This window comes from Lathyrus oleraceus, chromosome 3, assembly GCF_024323335.1.
Source record: "Lathyrus oleraceus cultivar Zhongwan6 chromosome 3, CAAS_Psat_ZW6_1.0, whole genome shotgun sequence".
Taxonomy (NCBI): domain Eukaryota; kingdom Viridiplantae; phylum Streptophyta; class Magnoliopsida; order Fabales; family Fabaceae; genus Lathyrus; species Lathyrus oleraceus.
In genome coordinates, this window is record NC_066581.1 from 322,112,419 (window position 1) to 322,128,295 (window position 15,877).

Consider the following 15,877-nt stretch of genomic DNA (forward strand, 5'->3'; position numbering starts at 1 on the left):
TTAAGATCTATGATGAATGTAGATAGCTTAGACACAGTGGATTAGGTGGTGTGTTGAATTGTAATTCCTTGTGTCGAAGCAGGTAGTGATGGACAGAAACAAGGATGTGTTGAAACATGTAATGTGCGTCGAGTTGTATTAGATGTCGAAGTGCCGAAGCAGGTTGCTTGACACAACATTCGAAATTAGACCAAAATAGGTATTTTGGACCTTTGTAATTTTTGTGCTTTAGCTTAGGGAGCAAGCTAGCTCAATTATAAATAGAGGGAGTAACCCTTATTTTCAAAGAAATATTGTAATCACTTGCAGTTGCAAAATTAGCGAGATTTTTCGCAGGTTGTGGGTAGAGAGAGAGAGAGAGAGAGACTATGCAAAAATCATCTTCTTCCACAATTTCTTTCAAAACCTAATTCCTTTCTTATTCAATTTTCTTTTCTTGTTTTCATCATCATTGTGCAACGATACAATCTTGAAACCAAGGTTGGTTGATTCACTCGAGTGAAGAGTGAAGAACAAGTGGAAATTTAATTGATTGATTGAATCTTATTCATCAAGATTGACTCGGGATTATTCAAAGTTTTGGGTTTAATTTCAACAAAATGCAGTATGGATGGTGTTTCAAGAGGAAACTCAAGGTTGACCACTTGTGGGGGGCATCTTTTCTGATTTGGTGGGCATATTGATTGGGGCTTTATAGATAAGCTTTGAATTAACACTTCTTTTGAGACTGAAACTTCATGGTATTATGCTAGCTTGTATATGAAAATAGTATAAGGTGGAAGAACCTTTGAATTCAAAGTGACTCACTCCTCATCATTCGAGCTTTCACTAATATCAACATTGTTCATTGGCATACAATTACTAAATGAAAGAATTTTACATTATTAGATATTTTAAATTCAAAGTTTTTCATACATTTTTGTGAAGTTAACTCTTGTTTAAATCGGCTAGCAAAAGCAAGCTTCTTCACAACCACGACACATGGTGGGATTTATTGGGAAGTTCAGGGAAGGAGGGAGCATCAATGAGACCAATGATCCAAGAACACAAGAGAGGAAGACACCACATCTCAACCTAAAACTCTAAGATGTTAGGTAAATGAGTCATATCTCTTATAAATCCAACATTCCACCCATTCATAGGCAATGTGGGAGTTTAACCATTCATAATTGCACCCAACATTCTCCCCCACAAGTGTGACTCTCACATATCCTATAATAGGATCTAACACTGGATCCAACTCCCTCTCCTCACAAAATCGGACCACGACTCTAATACCACTGTTGGGGAGTCCGTGGAAGGCGGGAGCATCAATGAGACCAATGCTCTAGGACCACAAGAGAGGGAGACACCATATCTCAACTCAAAACCTTAAGATGTTACGTAAATAGGTCTTCTTTTTTATAAATCCAATATTTCACTCATTGATAGACAATGTGAAATTTTAACCGTTCACACTTGTACCCAACATAATTCTCTTTTTGTATTTTTTCAATCAATAAATTGTCTTTATTAAAAAAATATTTTTTTTCTTATATCACTAATAAATTATAATTTTATAAAATGACAATTTCTTACATAAAGTAACTATACTTTTTAATTTATTCAAATCATTAAACTTAAATAAATTTGAAATAGATAAAGTATTATGTTGAAAATATAGAGAGAGAAATTTGAACTCAACGTATTTTTCTTTTAGAGAGAGAAAAATATATATAAGATATGTATAGAAAAAGACATATTTGACAAAATAAAAAGATATATTTGACAAAATAAATAAAAAAAGACAATAATATTGATAGTAACAAATTTATTAATTTTGTTGATATATGTAAATTACAATCTTAAAAGAAAAGAAAGGAATATAGTGTTTTATTCTCAATCTAAGTTTTCAAATAACTTTATAGAATATATGGGAAGGAGTAGCTCAACTTATTTTGATGGGCTACGTGAACTAAAACTTAAAAATACTAAAGATTATTGATTTAATACTTAATAAACAATAATATTAACTATTAATAATTTTTTATTTTAAAATAAATTTATAAGACTTAAATGCACTTTGGATCTTTTTAATTTAGATGTTTTAAATAATTGATCCCCCAATTATAAAATCAGTCAATATAGTCCCTTAATTTTGATGACCTTTCGATTTTTTCGTCTCCTTCACTTTTGCATACATTGCAATGATGATTATGATTAAAAAAATTATTTTTAATTAAATGACAATGATGACTTGAATACTTTATTAATTAATATATTTTTAACTAATTTAATATTTTTAATATTCTTTTAGAGAATTAATAATTTAAATTGTTATTTAATAAATAAATTAATCAATTTTTTGGAAAAGCACTCCGAGTCTAAATCCATTTAGTTGCAACATATATTTAGTTCTCAAAGGCCTACCTTCATCCCAACCCACTTACGCAATACCTTATACATGTTCAAGATTTATAAACGCTTCTACGATATTAGAAGAAAACGACGTGGGATTATGTAACTTAACATGCAATTCAACCATGATACTCTTTTATACCCAATCATAAACTGTGCTATAATTTCATATCCAGGTTGCCGCGAGGTAACCACCCACCACTCATGTTAAAATTTTAAACTCCTCCATGCATCAAAATAGTATGTTAAAATCGAGATTTAAGAGGAAAGCAAAGTACTATACTAGAGATGGAATAAATATTGATTAGAGTTAATACCTGGTTTGTAGTTGCTTGGATGACACCAATTGGGAGGGTTACAACAAAAGCTAAAGCAAAATCAAAGAGCATACCTCACCATGGAAGTTGCACGTCCATTTTCCACACCAAATACATTATTATGGATAATGTCATGCTTCCAAATAATAAAATGAGAAACCATCATTCTAGTATTATCTTGTAAGCCTTCATGAGTCTACCATGAACATCCTATTTTACAATACTTGTTGTTGTCATGCTCTGTCTTAATATGTCTATGCAAAAATGAAACTATGTCAGCAACTTACCTGCCATTAAACAATCCTACATGTGTGAGGGTTGTTGTAAACCTTGTGAAACCTGATCCAATGGATAATGTGAAGAGATGACAAAGGTATAACTTGCTATATTTGTTGTATCTATCAATGTTAAGATCATATTCTTTGGTTAAGATCTTAGTAGTGGCATACTTCTGTCACTGTGAGTGAACAACTAATTAGAAAATACAGGAAACTTCTTAGCATTAAAAGTGTTAAACTTCCAATAACATATAGGTAGAATTATATATATGAACATGATAAATCTAACTCCAACATTAACAATGAAAGATCATGGAAGTACAAACATCCAATAAATTGATTATTCCCATACATTTAGGTTGCTTATGTTGTTGAAAATCTTTTAAGTTTCCATTTAAAAATACATAGCAGCATGAGATGAACATTAATTGAAATTACTTTCATGTTTTTGTCCCACATCGATTTGTTTACTAATAATACAAGTATTTATATAGCTTATATGTAAGATATTGGATCGAACTCTAGTATGGTCGAAGGGTAGCTTCTTGGTTCGACAATTCGAAAGGACCTTAGCATGTCGTTGAAGTTTGTTCGCATGTTATAGTCGAAGTATGATAAGATTGTTAACATGTCAAATTGGATTTGTTTGCTATGCCCAGTTGTTTAAGTTAGATTGCTCTCTAAGTTAGCTTGTATAATGAGTATGTGTGTAAAAGCTCTTACCGATCAAGAAATCAATTATGCTATGTAATTCCTGCATCGTTTTCACAACAAATTGGTGCAGTTAGTATGGGGAAGATGTTGTCAACAAAGTATGAGATTGAAAAGTTCACTCTGTGGCGCTTGAAGATGAAATCCCTACTGATTCAGTATCGTTGTTTAGAAGCGTTGAAGGGAGCCACAACCATGGATGTTGCATTAAAGGATAAAGAAAAATTGACTATGGTAGAGACAGCCTACAACGCCATCTTATTCAACCTTGGTAATAAGGTTCTTTGACAGGTTTCGAAGGATCTGACAACGCCGGGTCTTTGGGAGAAACTCGAAAGATTGTACATGACTAAATCATTGGTCAATCGCCTATATCTAAAGCAAGCTTTATATTCATTCAGGATGAGTGAAGATAGAGTTCTGGCTGAGCGGTAGGATATGTTCAACAAGCTGATTCTTGATCTTGAAAATATCGATGTAAAAATTGAGGATGAAGATCAAGTGTTGTTACTTTTGTATGATTTTTCCATAACACATGCTCACTTCAAATAAATTCTCTTGTATGGGAGAGATTCTCTGACCTTTGAAGAAGTTGAATCAGCCTTGTACTCTAAGGATTTGAATGAGCAAAAGGAGCACAAGACATCTTATTCAACCTTGGTAATAAGGTTCTTTGTCATATTTTGAAGGATCTGACGACGTTGGGTCTTTGGAAGAAACTCAAAAGGTTTTACATGACTAAATCATTGGTCAATAGTCTCTACCTGAAGGAAGCTTTGTATTCATTCAAGATGAGTGAAGACAGAGTTCTGGATGAGCAGTTGGATATGTTCAACAAGCTGATTCTTGATCTTGAAAATATCAATGTAAAAATTGAGGATGAAGATCAAGTGTTGTTACTGTTGTATGATTTTCCCATAATACATGCTCACTTCAAAGAATTTCTATTGTATGGAAGAGAGTCTCTGACCTTTGAAGAAGTTGAATTAGCCTTGTACTCTAAGGATTTGAATGAGAGAAAGGAGCACATGCCATCTTATTCAACCTTGGTAATAAGTTTCTTTGACATGTTTCGAAGGATCTGACGATGTCGGGTCTTTGGGAGAAACTCGAAAGGTTGTACATGAATATATCATTGGTCAATCGCCTCTACCTGAAGCAAGCTTTGTATTCATTCAAGATAAGTGAAGATAGAGTTCTGGATTAGCAGTTGGATATATTCAACAAGCTGATTCTTGATCTTGAAAATATCGATGTAAAAATTCAAGGATGAAGATCAAGTGTTGTTACTGTTGTATGATTTTCCCATAACACATGCTCATTTCAAAGAAATTCTCTTGTATGGAAGAGAGTCTCTGACCTTTGAAGAAGTTGAATCAGCCTTGTTCTCTAAGGATTTGAATGAGCGAAAGGAGCACATGTCATCTTCGACTGGTGAAGGTATGTCGGTTAAGGCAAAATTCACAAAGAGAGATGGCAAGCTCTACAAGAATAAGGGTAAAAGTCAGTAAAAGTCTTATAGTGGTGATGCGTCTGATATTCGATGTTATCACTGTAAGAAGGAGGATAATACAAGAAAAGTGTACCCTTAATGCCTGAAAGATCATGAAGGTAAGGATAATGGCAACGCAACCATTGTTCAAGATGATCTCGCCTCATCTGATGTTTTTATGGTTTCAAGCGGCGACTCAAGTAATGAGTGGATTATAGATTCAGGTTTCGCTTGGCACATGACTCCAAATAAAGACTTGTTTGAGGAACTATGTGATCAAGATAGTGGATATGTATTTCTTGGAAACAATAAAGCTTGCAAGATTTCAGGTGTTGAATCTGTGAGATTCAAGCTCCACGATGAGTCAATAAGGTTGTTAATTGAAGTCAGGTATGAAGCTGATTTGAAGAGAACTTTGATTTCTCTTGGTGAATTCAACAAGAAAGGATATGTTTTCCATGGAAAGAAAAGTATTCTAAAAGTCATGAAGGGGTCTAAGGAAGTCTTAAGAGGCGTGAAGAAACAAGGCTTGTATTAAAGAAGGTGTCTTGAGCAGAGGCTGTTTCGATAGCAACATATCTGATAAACAGATGTCCTTCGACTGTGTTAGATATGAAGACACCTGGAGAAATTTGGTCGGGACATCCACCAGATCTCGAAAAACTTCGATTATTTGGCTGCATAGCCTATGCTTACATTAGCCAGGACAAGGTCGAACCTAGAGCTTTGAGATGCATGTTTATGGGATACCCTGAAGGAGTCAAAGCTTATAGGCTATGGTGCCTAGAGCCAAGTCACAGGAAATGTCTCACCAATCGAGATGTAGTTTTCAATGAAGCTGGGATGACTTTCAAGAAAACTGATGACGTTAGTCGAAGTGCACATATATCTGAAGAAGAGATGGAATAAGAAGAGATTCCTATTGAGGTGGAGCATGTCGATGCTGAATTGCGTATCCCAGATTAAGTTGAAGAAGAAGCACAAGATGCTGAAGATATTGAGGAAGATGAGAAAAATGTAGATGACTACTTATTGGCAAGATATAGGCCGAGAGGAGTCGTCAAGCCGCCTCAAATACTTGGATATGAAGATCTCATAGCTTATACCTTAATCTCTACAAGTGAGGTTCTAGATGAAGAACCTAGAGACTGTAAGGATGTTATGAGGATTAGAAATAAGATTGAATGGCTGAAGGTCATGGATGATGAGATGAAGTCTCTTCATGATAACCACACTTGGGAACTGATTAAAAAATCCGCTGGAACCAGGTTAGTCAGTTGTAAGTGGAATTTCAAAGTTAAGGAAGGAATCGAAAGAGTGACGTCAAAGAGATACAAGGCAAGATTGGTCGCAAGGGGTTTCACTCAAAAAGAAGGTGTCGACTTCAATGTTGTGTTCTCTCATGTTGTGAAGCACAGATCCATTCGAATGTTACTTGCCATAGTGGCACAATTCGACCTAGAACTGAAACAAGTGGATGTGAAGACTGTTTTCTTGTATGGAGATCTAGATGAAAAAATCCTGATGAGGCAACCTGAAGGGTATGCAGAAAAGGGTAAGGAAGATTATGTGTGCAAGATGAATAAATATTTATATGGACTGAAACAATCTCCTTGACAATGGAATAGGAGATTCGACAAGTTCATGGCACAAATACGTTTCATTAGAAGTCAGTTCGACCACTGTGTTTACTTCAGATTTCAACCTGGAAATTCATTTGTTATTTTTTTACTTTATGTGGATATATTCTCATAGAAAGAAACAATGTCGAGGATGTAATGAAGGTGAAGGCTGGACTCAATAAGGAGTTCAATATGAAGGATCTGGGAGCAACATCCAGGATTCGTGGGAATGACATCCGAAGAGACAAAAAGCAGTCGAAATTATGTTTATCTCAAGAGACATACCTATGGAAGATCCTCGACAAGTTTGGTATGTCAAATTCAAAGCCTGTTGTGGCTCCAAAAACCCTTAATTCAAGCTGAGTACAAATCATTGTCCCAGTACTGAGGTCGAAAGAGCTTATATGAATAGCATCATATATGCTAACATAGTAGGTTCATTGATGTATGTTATGGTTTGTGCTATACCCGACATAGCATATGCAGTAAGTCTTGTAAGCAGGTACATGGAAAATCCTGGAAAGGCTCAAGGGAAAGTATTGAAGTGGATTCTAAGGTACATAAATGGGTCTCTGAACAGAGTACTGATTTATGGTGGAGCATGTGGTGAAAATAGTAAAGCAGAAATCGAAGGGTATGTCGACTCTCATTATGCAGGTTGTATGGATTCCAGAAAATCTATTTTTGGATATGTGTTCACTATGTTTTGCACAACAATCAGTTGGAAAGTAACACTTCAGAAGGTTGTTGCATTATCAAACATTGAAGTGGAATATATCACCCTCACTGAAGTTATGATAGAACCATTGTGGCTTGAAGGTTTTGCTAAGGAACTAAAACTTCAAGGTCGAGTTATCACTGTTAAATGTGATAGTCAAAATGCTATACACCCGTTGAAGAATTCAGCCTATCATGAGCGAACCAAGCACATCGATTTGAGGTTGCATTTCATCAGAGGGGTAATTGAGCATGGAGAAGTCTAAATGCTAAAGGTTTCGACAGATCACAATGTTGCTGATATAATCACCGACATTACCCAGTTGCAAGTTTTTCCATTGTATGCATTGATAAAGTTGCATGAAGAAAGCTAGTTTGTTTCTGTGATGTTGTAGAGTTTGTTTATAGGTGGAAATTTATGAGATATTGGATTGAACTCTAGTATGGTCGAAGGGTAGCTTCTTGGTTCGACAGTTTGATAGGACCTTAGCATGTCGTCGAAGTTTGTTCATATGCTGAAGTCGAAGTATGCTACGATTGTTAGCATGTCGAATTGGGCATGTTTGTTTTGCCCAATTCTTTAAGTTAGCTTATTCTCTAAGTTAGCTTGTGTAATGGGTATGTGTGTAAAAACTCATTAGTTTAGTATGTTAGTTTTCTTATAAATAGCATAATAGTCTCTCATCATTGCATAACGCAAATCCTAATTACGGTGAGAGATGTTATTTGTTATTCGGTAACACTTATAATCTTGTTTCGAAGAGAAAACAAAGAATAACAGTTTATAACCAATTTCATTATGTCCTTATTTTTTTCTTCTTTTCTATTCTTGTGGGTTTCTTACTGATCAAGAAATCAATTATACTTTGTATATCCAACATCGTTTTCACAATATCACACACACACACACACACACACACACACACACACATATATATATATATATATATATATATATATATATATATATATATATATATATATATATATATATATATATATATATTGTTTCAAAGAGAAAACAAAGAATAACAGTTTATAACCAATTTCATTATGTCCTTATTGTTTTCTTCTTTTCTATTCTCGTGGGTTTCTTACTGATCAAGAAATCAATTATACTTTGTATATCCAACATCGTTTTCACAACATCACACACACACACACACACACACACACACACACACACACACACACACACACACACACACACACACACACACACATATATATATATATATATATATATATATATATATATATATATATATATATATTGTCAATTGGTGTTTGACTGATAAAAGTAAATGGACTTAAGTCCAAAGTATCTTTTTTCAATATTTTAATTAGTTATTAAATTTTTTTAATCAATATTATTAAATATCAAATTAATTAAAAATATTATTAAATATTAAAATATTCTAATTATAATTATCACTTAATCAAAAATAATTTTTTAACGCTCAAACTAAGGATTAAAATACAATTTAAACCAACTTATAAATATATTTTCGTTATAATATGTAGTTGATGTAAAGTATGTTTTACTTTATTCAATTATCCCATCTTATCGTGATTAATTTTAAAAATAACCAACTTTTTCAAAAATAAATCCAAATTAACAATTATTTCAAAAATAAATTTCAAAATAACCACATTTTAAATAGGATGCACTAGATGAACCAGCATACCCTTAATATACCAAGAAGAGACGCCCAAGACATTGATGTCTGCATTGGACCCCTCATGAGGAGGCGTCTGGCGCATGCATTGACCCTCATGAGATGGCGCCAATGCCTCTGGCACCTGCATGGTGCATGTGTCAATTCATCTAGGGCATACACCCTTGTATTATTATTTTTTTAATTTTTAATTTTTAATTTTTAAATATTTTTTATTTATCAAATAATAAAAAATAATGAAAAAAAAATTATTCATGATATAAAAAATGTTACATGGGATTTACAAAAATTTAATGATCGGCCCGATCGAAACGTCCCCCTGTTCCATATCCAGGTGCGTTAGTTTGTCTTCGAGGTCTCCCACGATTTTCGTGAGGTGCTTGGGGTCTTTGTGTACTGACCTGATCGAATGATGGCTGGTGTGAAGGTTCGGCGGAAGTTCCTGTGGTATTTGATAGATGTGCCATCATTTGTTCCCAATATCCGGAGGGGCTCTGGCCAACAACGCTTCCGTAATGGAGTTCGGTGCTCATGTCATCGTAGTTAGGTCGATGGGGTTGGGTGGATTGCGGACGGTATAGTTCCCGAATTAGGACATTGAATCGTTTTGGAAGCAAAGTAATGGTTCCTAGGGCGTACTATAGTTACACAATGGTAGTGTGTTTTGGTGATGGGATATTTGAGTGGTCATTGGTGGGGGGCTACGATGAAGTGACTCATATGAATCATTTGGGCAATGGACGGTTGTGGTTGCAACGTATGGTTGTTGGTGGGTAGGGTTTGATTCTTGGTTTTTTGGTTGGGTGGGTGGCATGAATGGATTGCGACGTTGGATGGTTGGTTGTTGGGTGGATGGTATGAACGGGTTGCGTGGTTGGGTGTTTGGTTGGTATGTGTATGTGGTAGGTTGATGTTGTGATGTTGGTTGTTGGGTTTGGGTGGTTTGATATTGGTGTTGGGCGGGGATTTGTTGTGTGGCATACGATGACGAAGCTAGTTGGCGTGGATCCATCAAATACCGCGGCTCGGACACAAATTGTTGAGTTGTTACCGACCTAAACCATGTCATATATTGTTGAGTTGGTCTTGCACCATGGATGAATGGTTCGTTTAAGATGTCTTATCGTTGATTCCTCCATTGACGACACAACTCTTTTGCAAAGTCTCTCCAGTCTGAATAATCCCATTATGCATCAACTCTTTTTTGATGTCAATTCCCCAAACACGTGGGAGGTTCTGGAATCTGTTGTTGCATTGGAGAAGTGGACTAGGGCATACGACAACGGTCAATGTTGGGGCCACATGAAAACAAATCTTGTGGAATCAATGAACTTTATCTTCAAAGGAATTTGTAACCTACCTATAACCGCTTTGGTGCAGGGAACATATTTTAGACTAGAGGCGCTATTTGAGAGCAGACGTTCCAAATGGAGTTCAGTGTTGCAATCTGGGTAGTTGTTCAATGATGCTTCAATGAAATTCATTATACATAAAGCTACCAAAGCAAACACACATGTAGTCACGCTATTTGACTGCACTAAAGGTTGGTAGAGTGTTATCGAGTCCATGGATCACAATGAGGGCATGCCGATGGGACAATACAGATTTGAACTAGATAGAGGTTGGTGCGGCTGCGAAAAGTTCTAAGCCTTTCGTACACCCTGCTTCCATGCCATTGCGACATGTTCAAAGGTTCGAATGGATCCATCCTGCTTGCTATCTGACGTTTACAAAGTCAACAGCTTATCAAATGTTTATAAAATTAGTTTTTCCGTAGTAGCAAAAGAGGATTATTGGCCAGAATATCAAGGGGACATCGTTTGGCACAACGAAGTTATGCGAAGGAAGAAAAAGGGTCTCCCAAACAACACCCGCATTCGAACCGAAATGGATACGGCGAACAAAATGGTTAGATTATGTAGTTCATGCCGTCAGCCAGGTCACAATCGTAATACCTGTCCTAGTGTTGGAAAGAGCACAACTAGTTAAATTCATATGTACCTCTGTTGCAATATATGAAAAACTAAGTTTATTTCATATTAGACGTCTATGACAAAAACACCATTACATAAACAATAACACAAACAATTAAAACAACTAGAATACAAGACCTATGTGATTACAACCATCAAAACAATTTTGAACATGTAATGCATCATCCTACGAGCGTCTTCGTCGGTCTTAATATCCACTCATTTGTGCACTTCTCCATTTTGGTTGAGCGTCTTGAATTGAGTATAATAGCATAATCAAAATTTTAGGTAAGTCTATTATTTACTGACAGATCAACACACGTCATTTAATATGCACATTTATATAAAACATATTCAACGATTTGAGTCGGTGCACAAATATAATTATAAAAACTCATTATTAAATAATCAAACTTTGAATTAATTAGATGAAACATAGAATAAGGATAATATTATTTAAAAAAATTAAAAATAATACTCCCTTTATTTCATAAGTACTATTTCATTTGATTTTTTTTAAATAACCTGTTTTTATCAAATTAAATTCTAAAATAACCATTTTTTTTAAAAAAAATACCAAAATAACCACTTTTCCCTACTTACGCGTCAGTTGAACTGGCGCATCCAACTAAACTTCCAAGGAGGTGCCCAGAGCCTTGGCACATGCTTCCAAAGCCAGTGCATGTAGATGCCACATGCATGTGTGTTTGTGTGTGTATGCCACATGCATTGGCGCATGCATGTGTTACGTGTGTGTGGTGTCTAGGGCATTGGCGCATGCATGCATGTGTTCATCTATAAATACCATGTGCATCTCCCGTATTTTTTCACACAAATTCTTACCCTCCTTCCATTTTTCTTCAATTTCTTCAATCTCCTTCGATTTTGTTTTCTTTAACCATGTCTGAATACATTGACAAGAGAAATGTCGATTTAATCTTTTCAGTAGTGCAACCTCCGATAAAGATTTGAATTTGGAATATAGAATCGTTTGAACATCTTCATCGGACGTTAATCTATTGGTTAGATGGAGAAATTGCAGAGGGTGAAAGGATTAGAAGAATTCAATGGCTTGAGTCCACATTCAACCAAAATGGAGAAGTTTGTGTATGGGTGGATATTAAGATTGACAAAGACGTTCACAGGATGATGTATACTATGTTCAAAATTGTTTTGATGGTTATAATCGCATAATTATAGTAATGGTATTTTATTTGTTGTAGTTTATTGTGTTGTTGTTTATGTGTTGTATGTGTTGTATTTGTTTATGATGGTATTTTCTCACAAAGTTATCATATGAAATAAATGTTGTTTTTAATATAAATCAAAAGAGTTACAAATAAAATTATCTTGTTGTGCTTGTTCCAACATTGGGACAGTTAGTACGATTATGGTCGGGCTGGCGACATGAACTACATAATCGAACCATTTTGTTTGCCATACCCATTTCGGTTCAAATATGAGTGTTGTTTGGGCATCCCTTTTTCTTTCTTCGCATTACTTCATTGTACCAGAGAATGTCCCTTGATATTCAGGTCAGTAATCTGCTTTTGCTACCATTGAAAAGCTAATTTTGTAAACATTTTGAGAGGCTTATGACTTTGTAAACCTCAGATAGTAAGTAGGATGGATCTCGTCGAACCTTTGAACATGATGCTATGACATGGGAGCAGGGCATACGAAAGGCTTGGAACTTTCCGCAGTCACACCAACCTCTATCTAGTTCCACTATGTATTGTCCCCTTGGCATGCCTTCATTAGGATCCATGGACTCAACAACACTGTCTCAATCTTTAGTATAGTAAAACACTATGACCACATGTGCGTTTTCTTTGGCAACTTCGTGCCTAATGAATTTCATTGAAGAATCACTAAACAACTGCCCAGATTGTAACACTGAGCTCCATTTGGAACGTCTGGTCTCAAACAACGCCCCTAGCCTGAAATAGGTTTCTTGCACTAAAGCGGTTATAGGTAGGTTTCGGATGCCTTTGAAGATAGAGTTCATTGATTCCACAAGATTTGTTGTCATGTGGCCCCAACGTTGACCGTTGTCGTATGCCCTAGTCCACTTCTCAAAGGGAATACTATCGATCCATCATACTGCATCTGCATTTGACAATTTTATGTCTTCGCGGTAGTGTTTGAAAGAAGGTTTTGTTAATTCATACCCTGCATTGATAACCTTCTTCCGCAATGTTTTTTCTTTGATCTCCCGCATACAATTTTGAGCGATATGTCTAATGCAGTAGACATGTGTCGATGAAGGATCCTGTCAGCCATTATCAATGTTTTTTAGGCACTCACTATTGAAGGGTGTCGGTCAGAGATCAAACATAAGTTAGGATGAGGAGCAATGTACAATCGGAGATTTTTTAGGAAAAAACTCCATCCTTCAACAGTCTCCCCTTCAACTAGGTTAAAGGCGATTGGAAAATGTTGTTGTTGTCATCTTGTGTCACTGTCATCAATAATGTTCCTTTATATTTTCTTTATAACCATGTACCATCAATTTGTATAATAGGTTTACAGAAATCAAAACCTTTGATGCATGGTTGATACGCCCAGAAGAGTCGGTGGAATATTCCATTTCCAATAGCAGAAGTCCCGTATGGGGTGTACGCCGACAACGTTTCTAAATTGACAATATTCCATTTCCATTTTGGAAGTTGTATGTAAGATTCCTACTAATTTCCATCCATTTTTTCAACCACATTTGTCCTAACTATCCAAGCATTCCTGTATGATGGAGTATAGTTGTATGTGTTATAACATGCGAGATTATTGTACTCACCTTTAACTACGAATTGTCCCTAATGACAGAGAAAATTTCATCGCATATTAACTGAGAGTTGAGTTTGCAATGGTCTTGCATTGGGTTTGTGAGCATGCGTGTATGAACTGGACCCATGGAACCCATCTCCCAAGCATCACTCCTCTTACGATAAGAAGCTGACAACCGAAAAAGGCATAGCTCATTTCGACAATAAACCTTATACCTCGTTGCATTAGTTCGATCAACCATGTAATTGGCTGATAATTCCATGTGATACTTTTTAGTGGCTTTTACACAATCTTATTTTGTGTGAATTGTGTCTCCTTCTTTTAATGATCCTTGAATTTGCACATAAGGATTGTAAGATATATCTGATGAAGGGTCATCTGCACCCAAATTCAAGCTTGTCATATGTTGGTGTGGACAATATACATGACTAGCTGTTAATGTCTCCTCTTTTACATCATTCACGACTGAATCAACCAATAACTCAACTTCTTCTTCTTCCTCATCAACAACATTGACTTCAGTTTGTTCGTCATCATCAGTTTAACAAAACACTTGTGACTGATCAACGAACTAAGACATTTGTTGTTGTGGTGGTAATATATATAACTTTTTATCAATGTACCCATATTGTTCATGACTGACAAACATATGTTGAACATACATCACCTCGAATATTCAACTGATAAAATTTTACTTGGTTGTCTGCAAACCACACCGGATTTTTATAGATGATTTGTCCCACTTGACCACACTGCATTTTCTTTTCTATTCTTTGTTTCAAATGTGAAAAATTTGATCGTCGATTTATTGTAAACTGAGTTACTTCTGTGTTGCAAAAACAAAAATTGAATAAGTGAGGCTCAAATATTTCACCATCGGTATGGGCACCGATTATGTAATATGGTGATGAAGACATTTTTTTAAATGTAAGTTTAATGTTTAATGGTGAATGCATTGATCACATATTAGCATGCAATTAAATAAGGGAGATGGTGAATGTATTGATTACGCAAAGAATCTGCAAAGATAAGATAATGCAATACAAAGAATCTGCAGGATTCCTTGCAGAGAGAAGACAATGCAAAGCATGCGCCTGCATGATTCTCTACCCTAATAAGTCAAAGCAGGTTCCTGCAAATATGCTTCTTCCCTAATAATCCAAAGAAGACGCCATTATCAATGGCGCATAAAGCAAGCCATGCGCCACATGCATTGGCGCCACCTCCTTGCATGGATAAAAGTAAGGCATGCACGACTAGCCTTGGCGCCTATTGCCATGCATGTCTAATTACATGCATGCGCCCTTAGCCTTGACACCTACCTCATCCTTCACATGCATGTGCCCTAGCCTTGCCTTTACTCCCATGCTTCACATGCTGGCTATCTCATCTATAAATATTGCAGCAACTCAGAATACTCAACATCTGAAACACACAATAGATGTAACAATCAACCTCTGCAACACTCAACCTATACAACACTCAACCTCTACAACACTCAATCGCTCTGCCAAGGTAAATCTCTCTTCAACATTATGTCTTTATTGACTATGGGTGATGAACATCAAGGAAAAATTAACAATATTGTGACATTTGTATGTTATCACTTATTCTTATTTTTATTACTTCTTCTTACTTATTTCTTACTTATATCTTACTTATGTTTCTATTATTTATTACTTCTTCTTACTTTATTTCTTACTTATATTTTATTAGGACCCAAAGAGATTTCGATGTTGTGTACATGAATATGTACCACACGATCCTTTGATAAAACCATATATTTGAGGATGCGATTTTGGTAATCTACTCAACATAGTCTCATACTAAGTTGACTATAAATTTATTCTTTATTTGAGGATGCGATTTTGGTAATCTACTCAACATAGTCCCCAATAGATCGCTTT